A 14,303-nucleotide genomic window follows, 5' to 3' on the forward strand; every position below is an offset into this window, starting at 1 on the left:
CCGAAAATTACAAATATTTGGTACCGATCCCGGTCCCGATAATAACAGTTCGGTACCGGTATTTCGGTATGGTACCGGTTTGGTACCGAATTTCCACAACCATTAATGAAGTAGCAGAAGACGATGCACTGAGTTTAAGCAAAGGTGTACCATCAATCCAAACACTCCACATACCTTGATAACGGGCCAGTTGTCATATGCTCCGGGAGACAACGAGTTCGGTCTAAAAGGCGTCGTGGGATTCCTTTTGGAACACTTGAAGTTGGTGCGTACGACACAGCGCGGTGCGTATGACACGACTGTCCAAACGAGGACCATTAAGGGTACCCCATAATCTGCAACAAGGCTTATAATCCAACCTGCTAACACAAAAGAAATAATAATAATAATAATAATAATAATAATAATAATAATAATAATAATAATAACAAGAGAATCCATAATGAAGAATCATACTATCAAGATCGAAAACAATTCCAAGTTTGTTAAACTGCACAACCTTGAACCTTGTACATGCAGTTGTAGGACGAGGATCTGCCATGAGGCCGTCATCTGCTGACTTAAAGTCGGTTGCCTTTTGCTCGGTTGAAAGCAACTGTTCCACCTGCAGAACAAAGTACAAATATGCTATATGCATTTATGACAAATTATAGAGCTCAAAGTTTTAATAATGCAGACCTCATAAATAACTATCTCAAATAGTACACCAGATAATGCAGACCTCAAGACAAATATGCTGTTGTCATCTCCTCACAGGAAGAAGCATGTGCACCATCCTGGTAACAGGAGCCTTGAAATAGATTTGGCAAAGTACTACAATCCAGTAGTTTATGAAGTAAGCATTTAAATTGTCATATATATTATCAAATAGTAAACCAAGAGTGCAAATGGAAGCCACATTGCTTCCACAACCTTGTAAAGCAAGCATGAAAGACCTAAAACTGCTTTCACCAGTAGTAACCGCACCCTCTGCCTACATGCCAAATTTGGTTTGTCATGACTATGCAACTCGTTACAGTGGTCTACTTTTTGATATAGATAGTATGTTTAAAATAAATAATAATGTTGCAGCAGCTTCTCTTTTCGACCCAGCACAAAATATTGAAATAAATAATAATGTTGTAGCAGCCTCTCTAACATATGAAATTGCTTCCGGAAGCAATTAACCGTATACGTCTAGTATAATACCATTAGACCCCACACCACACATATGTAAGCGAAAACGAGAAAAGAAAGTGACTAACCTATGTGTTTGACTTGAAAAAAGTCAACTGAAACAGGGGAATTGTTGCTGCCACTGCATTAACAGCCTCAGTCAGCTCGCTTAATAAGTTGAATCACATGCATTGCAAATAATATAATTCATCTCATGAATAAACACACAACACATAAAAATCAATACAAGCACACATGAAGAATTCATAGCTTTTATACCAAAACACATAATTTGTTACAAATGTTTCAAGCCCAAACCATACCAAACCGGGAAATGGCTCATACGAAAGACACTAAGGTCAAATATGATCAAAAAACAAGTCTAACTTCACGTGATCAAAAGTCAAATATGATAAAAAAACAAATATGATCACTAAGGTCCATTTCCTTGAGCTTGCTTAAGCTTTTTCTTACGCTATCCCTTTCCCCTTTTCATTTTGCTTTCGTATCGCATCTTCAATCTCTATAGAACAAAGTTAACACCCCATTATAAAACCAATATATTACGATATAAAGAAATCAATCAAGAACTAGTAGTCTAGTATTACCTATGGCAACATCATCATCCTTTAATATATCATCCACGTCATCCACAATCGGTTTTTTTGACTTTCTCACCCAATCTTGTGTGCAAATCAAAGCTTCAACAATCTCGGTTGACAACCTTGTTCTGTAAGCGTCTAGTACACGACCGTCGGTGCTAAATGCCGATTCAGATGCGACGGTGGAAAGTTGAATTGCCAAAATATCTAACAATTATACTTTGTTAAAAAACAATTATAATATAACAAGTAATGATAAATAAATGATCAAAGGTAAATCAATTTACCGCGAGCCATCCGAGATACAATTGGGAATCTAATTGCATTTTGTTTTCACCACTTAAGTATGTCAAATCCCATACTAAAATTCGCTTTTGGCTCCTTCACGTACCTTTGTAACTCAGTTTCCTTACAAGCCGATTGACTTCCACCCTTATTTAGAAACTCCATAAAGAATTCATTGCCATCATCACATACAACGACATCATCATTATATGCTTCTTGGGATGCCGAATTGTGATCAACCTTGTCAAGTCTTTCTTTGTATGTTTGAAATAGCCCATGCAACTTACTTTAAAGCTCAATCGTCTTTTCCGCTACCATCTTTATAATGTCGTCCGCGGTCCAATTATCATCATCGGATTTGTTAGAGATAATCATTTCTTTATAACAATGTTCAACAAAAGATAATTTCATGGTGGGATCCAAGATGATAGCAAAATACATGTAGTCATTAAGTTGGTCAAGCTTCCCCCAATACTTGTTATATTTCTCACGCATTGAACTAACTATTGTAGAAAAAACTGGATCACAATCCCACACCCGTAGATGTTTGTCTACATCTAGGATTTCTCGTACAAATATGTGGGCTAAGGGCTTTGATGTGGCCGATGCAATTTCTGTTTTAATCTTGAACTTTTTTAGAAAGTCAACCAGCTTTTTGCTAGCACCAAAATCTGAATGTTCAGGTAGTCTTTCTAAATCATGAATATAACTATTATCTTGAACTTCATAAGAGAAAAATACCTCCCTTAAATCCATCGCCGTTTTTAACATCTCATAGGTGGAATTCCACCTAGTAGGCATATCTCCACACAAAAACTTACTTGATTGAAGATTAGACTCTTCTATGCACTTTTTAAACTTGGTTATTCTTTGTGTTGAGTTTCGAATATACCTAACTGCCTTTCGTATACAATCAACATGATAAGTGTTCTCTGATAAACCATCTTTGATAATTAGGTTTAGTATGTGTGCCATACACCTAATATGAAAATGCCTCCCCTCATCATACAAATTAGGCAGTTTTCTCAACAGATAAGCAATCGCCTTACCATTACTAGACGCTTGTCAACCGTCATAGTCATAACATTTTTAATACCCCAACCATGAATACAATGCAATACTTCTTGACCAATATCCTCCCCTTTATGACTATCAATGGGCCTAAAATTAATAATTCGTTTATGCATTACCCAATCATCATCAATGAAATGTGCCGTCAAAACCATATACTTAACCCGTTGACATGAGGATGTCCAAGTGTCGGTGGTCAAGTGTACGGTGTTGGTAGGTTTACTTACATATGCTAACAATTTGTTCCTTTCTTCGATATAATACTTTGCGATACCTTTAGACAGTTTATGTCTTGATGGCAAAATGAACTTTCCATTCAAAGCATTGGTGTATTCAATAAAAGCCGAATGTTCCACAAGCTTAAACGGTAATTCGGCAACAATAAACAAATCTAGTAAAGCTTTCATGATTCTAGAATCATCATGTTTCCAAATGCTCACACTACCTTCACCGCTAGCATCCTTTTGAAACACCAAGTTAGTTTGCTTTTTGTCTAACTCGGGATTTTCTACACAAGCAGGAGTGTGTTTTTAAAGACCCGACGTACCATTTTTGATTGGATCGGCTTTAATCAACCTTTTACACCACTTTCACTTTCCGTACTTCCGACGCACTCCATCCTCACTTAAATAAACAACATCATAAAGTTTCCAATACTTAGATCTCTCGCTTCCTGTTTTAGGTTTCTTTTGGAAATCATTTTTCTTTGTTGGTCGCTTTCTCTTACGACATTTTACCCTATTACTTGATTTTGATTTCACCCCATCACGTGATTTTGGTGCCCCATCACTCGATTCTGAATCATCACTAACTTCAACATACGTTTCATCATCAACATCATCCTACAAACCACATAAAATATTAAGCTTTATACTAAGCATACCAAATTACAAAGGTAACTTGAAAAATCAACAAACTTACTTGACAATTAGGGGGTTCATTCAAAGAAGAAGATGCCATTCGGTTAAACAAACCTACAAAAGTCAACAATTTCTAGTGTCAAATGTCAATTTTCAAATATTAACATACAAAGTGATGTGTAAACTGAAGTTAGGGTTTCTATATTATGACCATAGAAGCTTTTTAGTACAAAAAAATTAAATGTAAAGGGTTAAATGCAACTTACACGTGAAAATTAGGGTACAAATTGGGTTCAGTTCATCACAGTCAAGAAGATGAGGAGGAGCAGCGGTTCAGATGCTGCGAGGAGGAGGAGGTCGACTGTTAGGAGAAGATTCTGATGGTGGTGACCAGCGAGGGGATTCTGGCAATGGGGATCGAATTCTTTGAACAAGGGTTTAGGTTACGAGGGTGGTGAAGATGGTCACTGATACATACATGTTTAGGATGCTGGATGCCACATTATGAAACATATTGTTTTAATAAGTTGTATAAATAGTCGGTACTAAACCGGTACTCCTGAAAAAAACCGGTACCGGTACCAATTTTCCCGGTCCCGAAATTTACAAATATTGGGTACCGGTACCGGTACCGAATTCAATCGGTACGGTTCTTTCGGTACCGGTACCCGGTACCAAATGCTCATCCCTAGACAGAAGTAAGGGATGCCTACCTTTTTTTTTAAGAACGACGACTAGTAAGTAAATAAATTTGCTTTATAAAAAGCGTTTTAGAATTGAAAGAATTAAAATATATGTAATAAAACAAAAAGGCGAAAAGGATCTTTGGCATTCATACACAAATATGTGAAGTTTGTTAGTATACAAACTTAGTACACTTCACTAAGCTACTTTTTCATATATTTACTACTAATCATCGTTGTAACAATACATTTATTTAAGATAAAGAGGAGAATTAGATCGAGCAATTGCACTTTCTTTGGCCGATTAATGGTTGTGGAAACCAAATGGCCGGTAAGTAGTCAATGCTATGTAAATCCTTTTAATATTCATATTGATGTTTATCTTTTCACATACACATTTAAGTTCGAATGCATTTTCCAGGATGCGAGTGGCAACCAAGCATTGATGAAGATCTTTCAAAACCAAATCAGCATGACTTTCATTCATCATGCCCTTCATATGTGCCTATTGACTATAATCCCATGGGACTTGTCTTTCTTTCGGTCAGTACTTTGACGTTGATTATTTGTTTAAATGTTCAATGCATATTTATTCTTCAGAATATGTGAGAGTTGTCACCGCAATATTGGTTACATTATTTGGGTTGCGTGGTTACCTTATTTCATCCATAGTGCTTTCGTTGACATGCTTGTGGTCACCCATCATTAGAAATTAGAAAGGTTTTTTTTTTTTTTTTTTTTTTTTTTTCTGAATCACTTTTTAAAATGAAAATTTTTATTGAATAATTCAAATTACATGATTTTCACAAATGCGAATCCCTGTTCTCGAGAGTTCCGATGGGTCCGTATTTGACATTGTTGAGATCACTCGCTATGGTGAGTGACAAACTAATATTTGTATGTTTCTTTTGATTTTGTGTAGTGATGTTATATATTGTCATATCATGGTTATTGCAGTTGCACATGGAGATAATTAATTAAGAGACATTACACAAAAGGTATGCGTCGGATATTGGCCCTTTTTGCCATGGAAACAACTTTCAGCGGATGAAGAAGATATCATAAACAAAAATGTTTTCACATTTAATATCATAATTTGAGTGAGGTTTTTTAGTTGATTTGGATTATAACTTGTAGAGTGACTCATATCAGTATGACAGATTGAAGGGATATGTAAGGACCAATTGTAAAAAACCAATATGCACTTGCACAGATTTTGGATGCAACTCCATAAACATAAATTGTTTTTGTCATTACATTTGTACATTTTGGATGCAACCCATATTCTAATTTGATCGAGTGAAAGCTACAAGAACAGTTGTTGAAGGACTGAAATTATCACACTTATTGTAAACATAAAAAATATTAAATTGATAAAAAGTATATATACACTTATTTCAACCCTTATGATAACATTATGATGTATCACACTGGGTACGTATGTCATGTAAAAAATTGATTTTGTTTTCTAACATAATGACGTTAGTGTAATTGTCTATTTAGTGAGCTAACAATGAAACTTGATGTTTCTTATTGTTTTTAGACTTAAGCTTATAATGATTTTAACTAGAAATACATTGATATATCGTACATATATCTAATGTTAGGTAAGGCAAACGCATACATTCACATACCATGGATTACACTGTGAAGCAAGAAACAAACACAAAAGATACAACTTAATACAACCATGCATACACTTATACTTCCTACTATCTTAGTATCTCATCTAGACCTGCTTCCTCCTGCTCATTAATTTATGTTACTGAATTAATGTAGCCGTCATATTCTCGTGTTATTGGACGGCTAAAGTACTTAGTTTCAGTTTGTTGTAGATGGTGGTTCCAATTCAAGAGCTGCAAAATCACCTTATTGATTTGGATTTGATATGTTGTGCAACCATGTTCTTAACCTCAAGGCAATGAACCTACAACATATTGCAACCACAAAACCCGCAAAGGTTGCAAGAAAAATTGATAAAATTGGCTCCGTAACCGATTTAACCTACACTTGCATCATTGAAACAATTATCACGAAGGGTACGTTCGTGGGACGACTATAATGTTAAGCCGTATTTATTTTTAACAAATGATAACAATATGGAATGTAATCGTTACAAAGGGTGTTCCTGGTTTGGTTTGAAACCGTAAAGCCGTCCAAACCAGACCTTGAACGCCCTAACGGTTACAATATGTTTACCAGCTATATTTCGTTAAAAGACCAGCTATTGTTAAAAGACCAACATATATATAATGAATTTGCTAACCATCGAGCGAATAACATAGGCACAAACGACCACACATGTGAATTGAACTAAGGTAAATAACCATATGAATCCTCCTCTCGCTGTTACAAAAACAAAACATAAATTTCATTATCTTTGAACTACAAAGTATGTTAAGTTTAAATGAGATTCAATTCGATCTTATGTTTAATTCTAATTGAAATTTAGTCAACTAATCTTGAGCACTCACAAATGACTCGAGTTTTAACACCCTCCATGGATGGAAACCATGACAGATGTTTTTTTTTTCTAGTTAAATTTTAAGTAGAAAATTGCTTACCCATTGCAGCAGAAGTCATGGCAAAAAATTGTATAATCCCGATGAGCTTCATAAAATTAGATTATTTTATCAGTTGTCGATATGTGGAAAACAATGATAATATGTGGTGTTTAAATTGGTAAAGTGAATGTCTTTGAGTGGTTTGTGAATATCACTATTTATAGAATTTAAAGTAAAAGACGAAAAATAATACAAAATCAGAATGATTGCACAAATGGAAAATGAATTTAGGGTTTGGAGATTTAAGAGGGGTGAATTGATACCATGCAATGTGTGGTGTTTAAAAATGAAAAATGAATTTGGTCAATCAACCAAATTGATACCACTTTAATAAAGAGAGAGGAATTTAGGCAACTTATCCCTAAACAATGCACGGAAGTGGGCTGTCATTTCAAAATTCACAATTTCTTATGAAAGAGAGAATTCTAATTTGCGTCCTGACCTAATTGGGCGAGCGCACATTGTGCCTTGATTTCTCAAATTGCGCTAGTTGAGTCCTTGAACTAATTGGACGGGGCTAATGTAACCTCCTATGTCAGCTGACTATTAACCCATCCAATGAGCGGTTAAATAAGTAATTACCTCACTACCTTTTTTGATGTTCTAATTGTATTCGTGTAGTTTTAAAATATTTAGTATGAGTCCTTCCGTCTTCATCTTCATCTTCATCTTCACCACCACCACTTAAAGTTTCCTTCCCTATTGTTCAACTAGGGTTTCCTTTTGCCATTAATTCATCAAAATAGAGAATCCCAAAAACAAAATAACACATTTAACGCATTTGATATTCTCTTGGCTTGATCATCTCGAGTTGTTTATCAACATTTCACCATTTTTTTCCATGAACATCAAAGATTTGTTATCTCCCATGTTTAGTTGGTGCTTAATGGCACGATGGGTAGTTACAGTGAGGTCTAACATATGGTATTCGCTTCTAATCGATTGCATCAAATTAGGTTTTTCACTATGTACTCAAATTTTCACTAATAGCATTTAACAAACACAATAATCTTCTGTAAAACTTATTCTCACCTAGCTTGAAGCATTAAACTATTTAAACATAAACTAATATGTAATAATTTAATGGACATAAAAATCAAAGAAGTATACTTGATTAGAATTAAAACAGTTGGGCACTTAGGGTGTGTTTCACTTAATTTTATAAAGTTGTTTACTTGCTTATTTGATTTTTAAAAAGCAAATTAGAAAATAATCATATTTAGGTATCATAAAAGCACTTCTAGGTTTTGTTTTTGTTGTGTGTTAAAAAGATGGTTCTCATAAACAAGAAATCCAAGTTTTTTGCTTTTGAAATACCAAATTACAAATATACTCACCATTTCTTTATCTGTAAATCTAGTAACTAAATAAGAATGCCCTTTTTTGGTCATTTTACCCACTTTTTGGGTTTTCCAACCACAAAAGCTAATCCTAACAAAAGCTAATCAGAACATTTTTCTTAAAAACTACTTTTGAAATAATCACAAGTAAATAAATATTTTTTTGCCAAAAGCACTTCTGGAGTTAAATAAGCTTAGCTAAACACCCTCTTAGCTTACTTGTTCATGCAATCATCCCTAAAAACAAAACCTAAACCAAGAAAAAAAAATCCAGATCTCTCTATAAGCCTTGCACGGAGGGAATTGAAACGCACAAGTCCTTGATGAAGACTCATTGGAGAATCAAGTAATTTATGTGGCTTCTTCACTGGAGAAAAGCCGTCGTTCTAGTTTTTTTCTCCTCTATACTTTGCAGTGATAAGATTGCAGTGGCCCGAATCACCATTTTAAGCTTGTTGAAACCCTAGCTCCGGCACTCGTCGTGTGCACAGTTCATCACCATAGTTAATAGCGGCAACATATCCCGACTCATCACCATGCACCGCTCATCGGATTCCTCATGGCATTAATAGTGGCAAAAAATTTCATCTTGTACTTTTTAATATGAACTAGAACAACGAATTGAGGCTTAAAACACCAAATTAAATGTAGAAAGCACACGATCTCGTCGATTCAGACCAAAACGACCACCATAGAACAAGAATCCACCACCAATTTTATGAAACAATACCTTGAACCAAACACAAACACACATAGGCCTGTAAACGAATCTAAAGTTCAGTGAGCTGTTCAAGAACCTTTCGCGGGAAGTTCGTTTATGTTCGTTTATTTAATAAACAAACGAACAAGAATAAAAATCTATGATGGTTTAATTAAACGAACAGACATGAACACATGTTTCGTTTGTTCATTTATGTTCATGGACGTTTGTTTATGTTCGTTTATTTATGTTTTTTTGTTTCTATTTATTTATAAGTTCGTTTATGTATTAATAGAAAATATTTGAATATTATCTGAATTAGTCATCTACTTAAATGTTTTATATTTGTTAATTTGTGTTCATTTAAGTGTTTTCATTTATGTTTATTTGTGTTCTTTTACATTTGTTCATATATGTTCATTTATGTTCGTTTAGATTTTGATAAACGAACATGAACATAAAGATTTGTTTGATTAAGTGTTCATGTTCGTTTAAAATTAAATGAAATAACACGAAAATGCCCTAATTCGTGTTCGTTCGATACATTTACAGACTTTCATTATTCACATTGATGAATACATTAGTTTCAATGTCTAGGCTCTGCAGATTTTATTTGTGTTCATGAAACAGTTCGTGAACATATTCATTTACTTAATGAACGAACTCAAACATAATCTCGTTCGGTAAGTGTTCGTGAACAAATTATTTCCTTAACAAATAAACATGAACAAGGCCTTATTCATGTTCGTTTGGTTCGTTCACAGCCCTTTACACACAAACCCAGTTATGCAAATTGAGGCTTCAACGCCCTTGCTATTCATTTAGGTGGTTAATTTCCAAGTTGCCCTTGTTATGGATAGGTCAACAGACAGTTAATTGGGACGTAAGGGGTTACATTAGCCCGCCCAAGAAAATTCAGGGATTCAATTAGCGCAATTTAAGAAATGTAATTCAGAGACGCAAATAGAAAAAAATACGCGAGTACGTTTTATACGTTATAACCCGACTTGGGGTTATCATCATCCGTTTTCATCCTTCCACACACCATTTGCTATCTTCAACTTGATTCATTTATTCATCATCGATCGTTTGAGGACTATCGGGTCAAATGCATGATAAATCTCCATTTACAAATAAATGAATTCACGGGTATGGATCTCACCAAACCCATATAGTCCTTAACGTCCTGTTCTTGAGTTTTTTTAAAGGAGAAAAGGAAAGGAAAACTAAGGATAGTTAAAAAAAATGGGTGTTCTTGAGTTTTTTTATGATGGAAAGGAAAGGAGTAGGAGGAGTTAGGAAGGATTAAATTAATGTATTTTCCCAATAAGTTATCCTCCCAAAAATGGAATGATTACAAAGGATATATAACTATTTTTTAACATAGTTATCCTTTCCTTTCCTCTAATTTTCTTCCAACTCAAGAACACATCTAATTAAAAAAAATTTCCTTCCATTCCATTCCCTTTCTTATCCTTCCATCTCCTTTCCTTTTATTTTCTTGGTTAAAAAAACTCAAGAACAAGGCGTAAATGTGTCATAACATCTCAATAAATTAATAATTTATCTCACCAAATATTTGATATGAAAATCCTATAAAATAGGGATATACTAAAAATTAATATAGATTTTTAAAAAAATATGATTTTTAATTAAGAAACAATTTTATAGTAAAAAAATTAGGTGGTCATGGGTCTCACCAAACCTATATAGTTTTTAAACTGGATTATTACATCTCATTTACTTGTGAAACCTTTTTATTATAAAATCCTAAGTATATTATAAACTTACAATAAATAAAATTAAAATCTAAAAAATATATATATAAATATTATGAACGAATAATATAAAAATATCCCGTAATACATGGGATAAAAGCTAGTTAGTATGTGTGTGTGTATATCCAATCAATCATAACTTATCTTTTATTTTATGATTAATTAAATAAAAAGACATATTAGTAAAATGGTTTTGTTTTATATTTGGTAGGTTTTGAGATAACTTACAAATTAATTACTTTAATTTAACTTTTTTTTAAAAAAAATTAAACGTCTGTCAAACATTAAAAAGATATGATGACATAGTTTTACCAAATTAATCAACATCTAACTATTTTCAATGTCAATAGTCAATTTAAATGAATTTTATTAATTTAACTGTGTCACCAATTCCAGCCAACTCCATATTTTTTCTTCTATGTCACACGATTGATTAAATGGATCGAGATTATAAATCAACTATCATTACATCAATAAACAATACATATAATAAATGCGTAACCCTTAATATATGACAATGTTTTATATCATATATTATGGTGTTTAATATTGTTTTTTTTCATAGTCTAATCTTTTTTGATGTTTTAATCTTCAAACACCATAAATTTTTCATAATGTTAAAAACCAAAACAAAATACATAAGTTTTTAAATTGACGTTGCCTCCTTCACCAAAATATATATAGATATATCATTTTGTTATTTCTATCAAAATCAAGATACGAGTTTCAGTTTCTAGATACACCGGTTCAGCTTCATTTTGATACGTGTTTTAGTGTCAATATATAGTCCTATCGTGATTTATCTAGGAGATATCAAGAGCTGGAACATCAATTTAAATTTCTACATTCAATATTCAATTTGATTTTTTGTATAATTTATGTTTAAATTACTGAGGTTCATCGACCGCACAGCTCTTCTCCGGGAGGTTCATCATCATTGCCCGTCTATCTATCTATGGGTCCAGTTCCTTTATGCCCAGCCGGCTAGGTTGTATGTTGGTGATGACTGTATAGGTGCTACTACTGGGGTTCAGCAGGGAGACCCCCTTGGGCCCCTCCTCTTTGCCTTAGCATTACACCCTCTTGTTCTCCGGGTACAAAATGACTGTAACCTCCCATTTCATGCTTGGTACTTGGATGATGAGACTATTATTGGTGGTGCCAACGAAGTCGCTAAAGCCCTAGACATTATCAACTCGGAAGGGCCATCATTGGGGCCGCAACTTAATATTAAGAAAACCGAGGTTTTTTGGTCAGCGTGTAATGGGGTGAAAGTCAAAGATGGGCTCTTTCCTAGTGGAATTGGTAGACCAGAGAGAGGGGTAAAGCTCCTTGGAGGGGCTGTTAGTCGAGATCCCTACTTTATTAAGGAGAGCATCTCGTGCGGTTGATCTTATGAAACTCTTACCTTGCCTTAGGGATCCCCAGAGCGAACTCCTCCTACTTAGGTCTTGCATGGGGGTTGCTAAGTTGCTTTTTGGGTTACGAACATGCCACCCCCATTTGATGGATGATGTGTATCCTGTTTTGATAAGGGGCTACGAGAAGCCATCGAAGACATAGTTGTATGTGGAGGCCCGTTCTTTGGTGATCTTCAGTGGCGACTTGCATCTTTACCGATGCGCTTAGGGGGTTTAGGCCTTCTTTCGGCTCATGATGTTGGGGTTTACGCTTTTGTAGCGTCGAGTGCTCAGTCTTGGAAGCTACAGAATCACATCTTAAGGAATAGCGGGGTTGTCGACCTGGACTCAGACTACGTGCAGGCCCTGGAACGCCTAAATGGCGCTCTCCCAGACTTTGACATTGGCGGTTTCTCTAATATGGACACCGCCCCACCAAAGCCTCAAAAAACTTTGGCGAATGCCCTTTTTGGCAAAATCGCTCAGAGCCTGGGAGAAGTTTTTGGATTGTCCCCCCGACAGAAGGCGGTTATTGAATGCTTACAAGGTCCTCATGCCCAAGATTTTCTGACTGTTATCCTGATTGATGGCTTGGGCCAAAGCATGTCTGCGGTCGAGTATAGGGCCATTCTTAAGTACCGTTTGATGGTCCCAATGTACCCAGAAGACGAAACATGTCCGATCTGCCGTAAGGCTTGCCTATATAAATTCGGAGAGCATGCGGTTCATTGCAAGGAGATGCCTGGGTTCAAATACCGACATGATTGGGTGCGGGACGTTCTTTGGGACATCTTAAGGCGAGCTGGGATATCAGCTTAAAAGGAAGCCCCCGTAAACTTCCTTACAGACCCCTCAGAAGGGAGATCCACTCTACGACCGGCAGATTTGCTCTTCTTTGGTTGGGCCGGGGGAAAACACGCTTGTGTTGACCTCACAGGGGTATCTCCCTTAACTGGTTTGAGGGATAATGGGTTTATAGCTGGGCAAGCAATTAAAAGGGCTGAAACGAAGAAGGTGGAGAAACATGCTAAAGCCTGCGAAGAGAACCAACATGTTTTTGTCCCTCTGGCTTTTGATACATTTAGCTCCATGGCACCGGAAGCTATCCGTTTCCTAACCAGGGTCCAACAGGTTGTGCATAGCAATGTGTCGACTGCAAAGGGGCAGGGGTATGTCTTTAGCAGGTTAGGGTTTGCAATTCAAAAAGCGGTGGCGGCGCAGCTTGTTGCCCGCCTACCTGCTATATTGATGTAATATCTATGTTTCTAAATTCAAATCAATTTCAAAGTCAAAAAAAAAAAAATTACTGAGTAATAAATATAAATATTTAATTCATGGTATACACAATTACAAATTTGACAAAGGACAATACTACAAATTACCAACATAAAAACATTTATCTACATTTAAAAAAAATAACATACAATCATTCATACACAACCATTATAGAACGTATCAATACACAACCAACATATACATACATAAAATTTAACAACCTACATAATTTATATCTATTTGGAGAACCATATTAACATATACCTACATAAACTTTTAACAACCTACAAAACCAATATGTATTTCGATAATATGTACTTATACAAACTTTTAGCAGCCTACACAACTAAAATTTCTGTTTTCTTAGTTTGGTTGTTGAAACCAAATATATTTATAAACTTTTTTTTGTAATAACTAACTAGGATTTTAAAATATGTGTATGATTGCTAGTCGTGTAGGAAAAAATGTTTCTATGTATTCTTGTAAACTATAATAGTGGTTGGTTGCGTACGAGTTTTAAGTTTTTAAGTTAATGATTTACAGTTTGTGTATTTGACACTTCTTGTTGTGTAGGTGAATAAAACTAGTTA

At 34.9% G+C, this 14,303-nt stretch overlaps 1 long non-coding RNA gene across 1 annotated transcript; it reads right to left on the reverse strand.

Annotated features, from left to right (window-relative positions):
- Positions 1-3,733: 3,733 nt before the first annotated feature.
- Positions 3,734-4,426, reverse strand: LOC143553518 (uncharacterized). Its single transcript, XR_013138842.1, has 3 exons — positions 4,240-4,426; positions 4,035-4,087; positions 3,734-3,955 (listed from the first exon to the last, which is right to left on the reverse strand). It is a non-coding gene; the product is annotated as an uncharacterized LOC143553518 (long non-coding RNA).
- Positions 4,427-14,303: the final 9,877 nt, after the last annotated feature.

This window comes from Bidens hawaiensis, unplaced genomic scaffold (genome assembly GCF_021521415.1).
Source record: "Bidens hawaiensis isolate Kalapana, Puna unplaced genomic scaffold, B.hawaiensis_p1.1 tig00017259_1, whole genome shotgun sequence".
In the NCBI taxonomy this organism is placed as follows: domain Eukaryota; kingdom Viridiplantae; phylum Streptophyta; class Magnoliopsida; order Asterales; family Asteraceae; genus Bidens; species Bidens hawaiensis.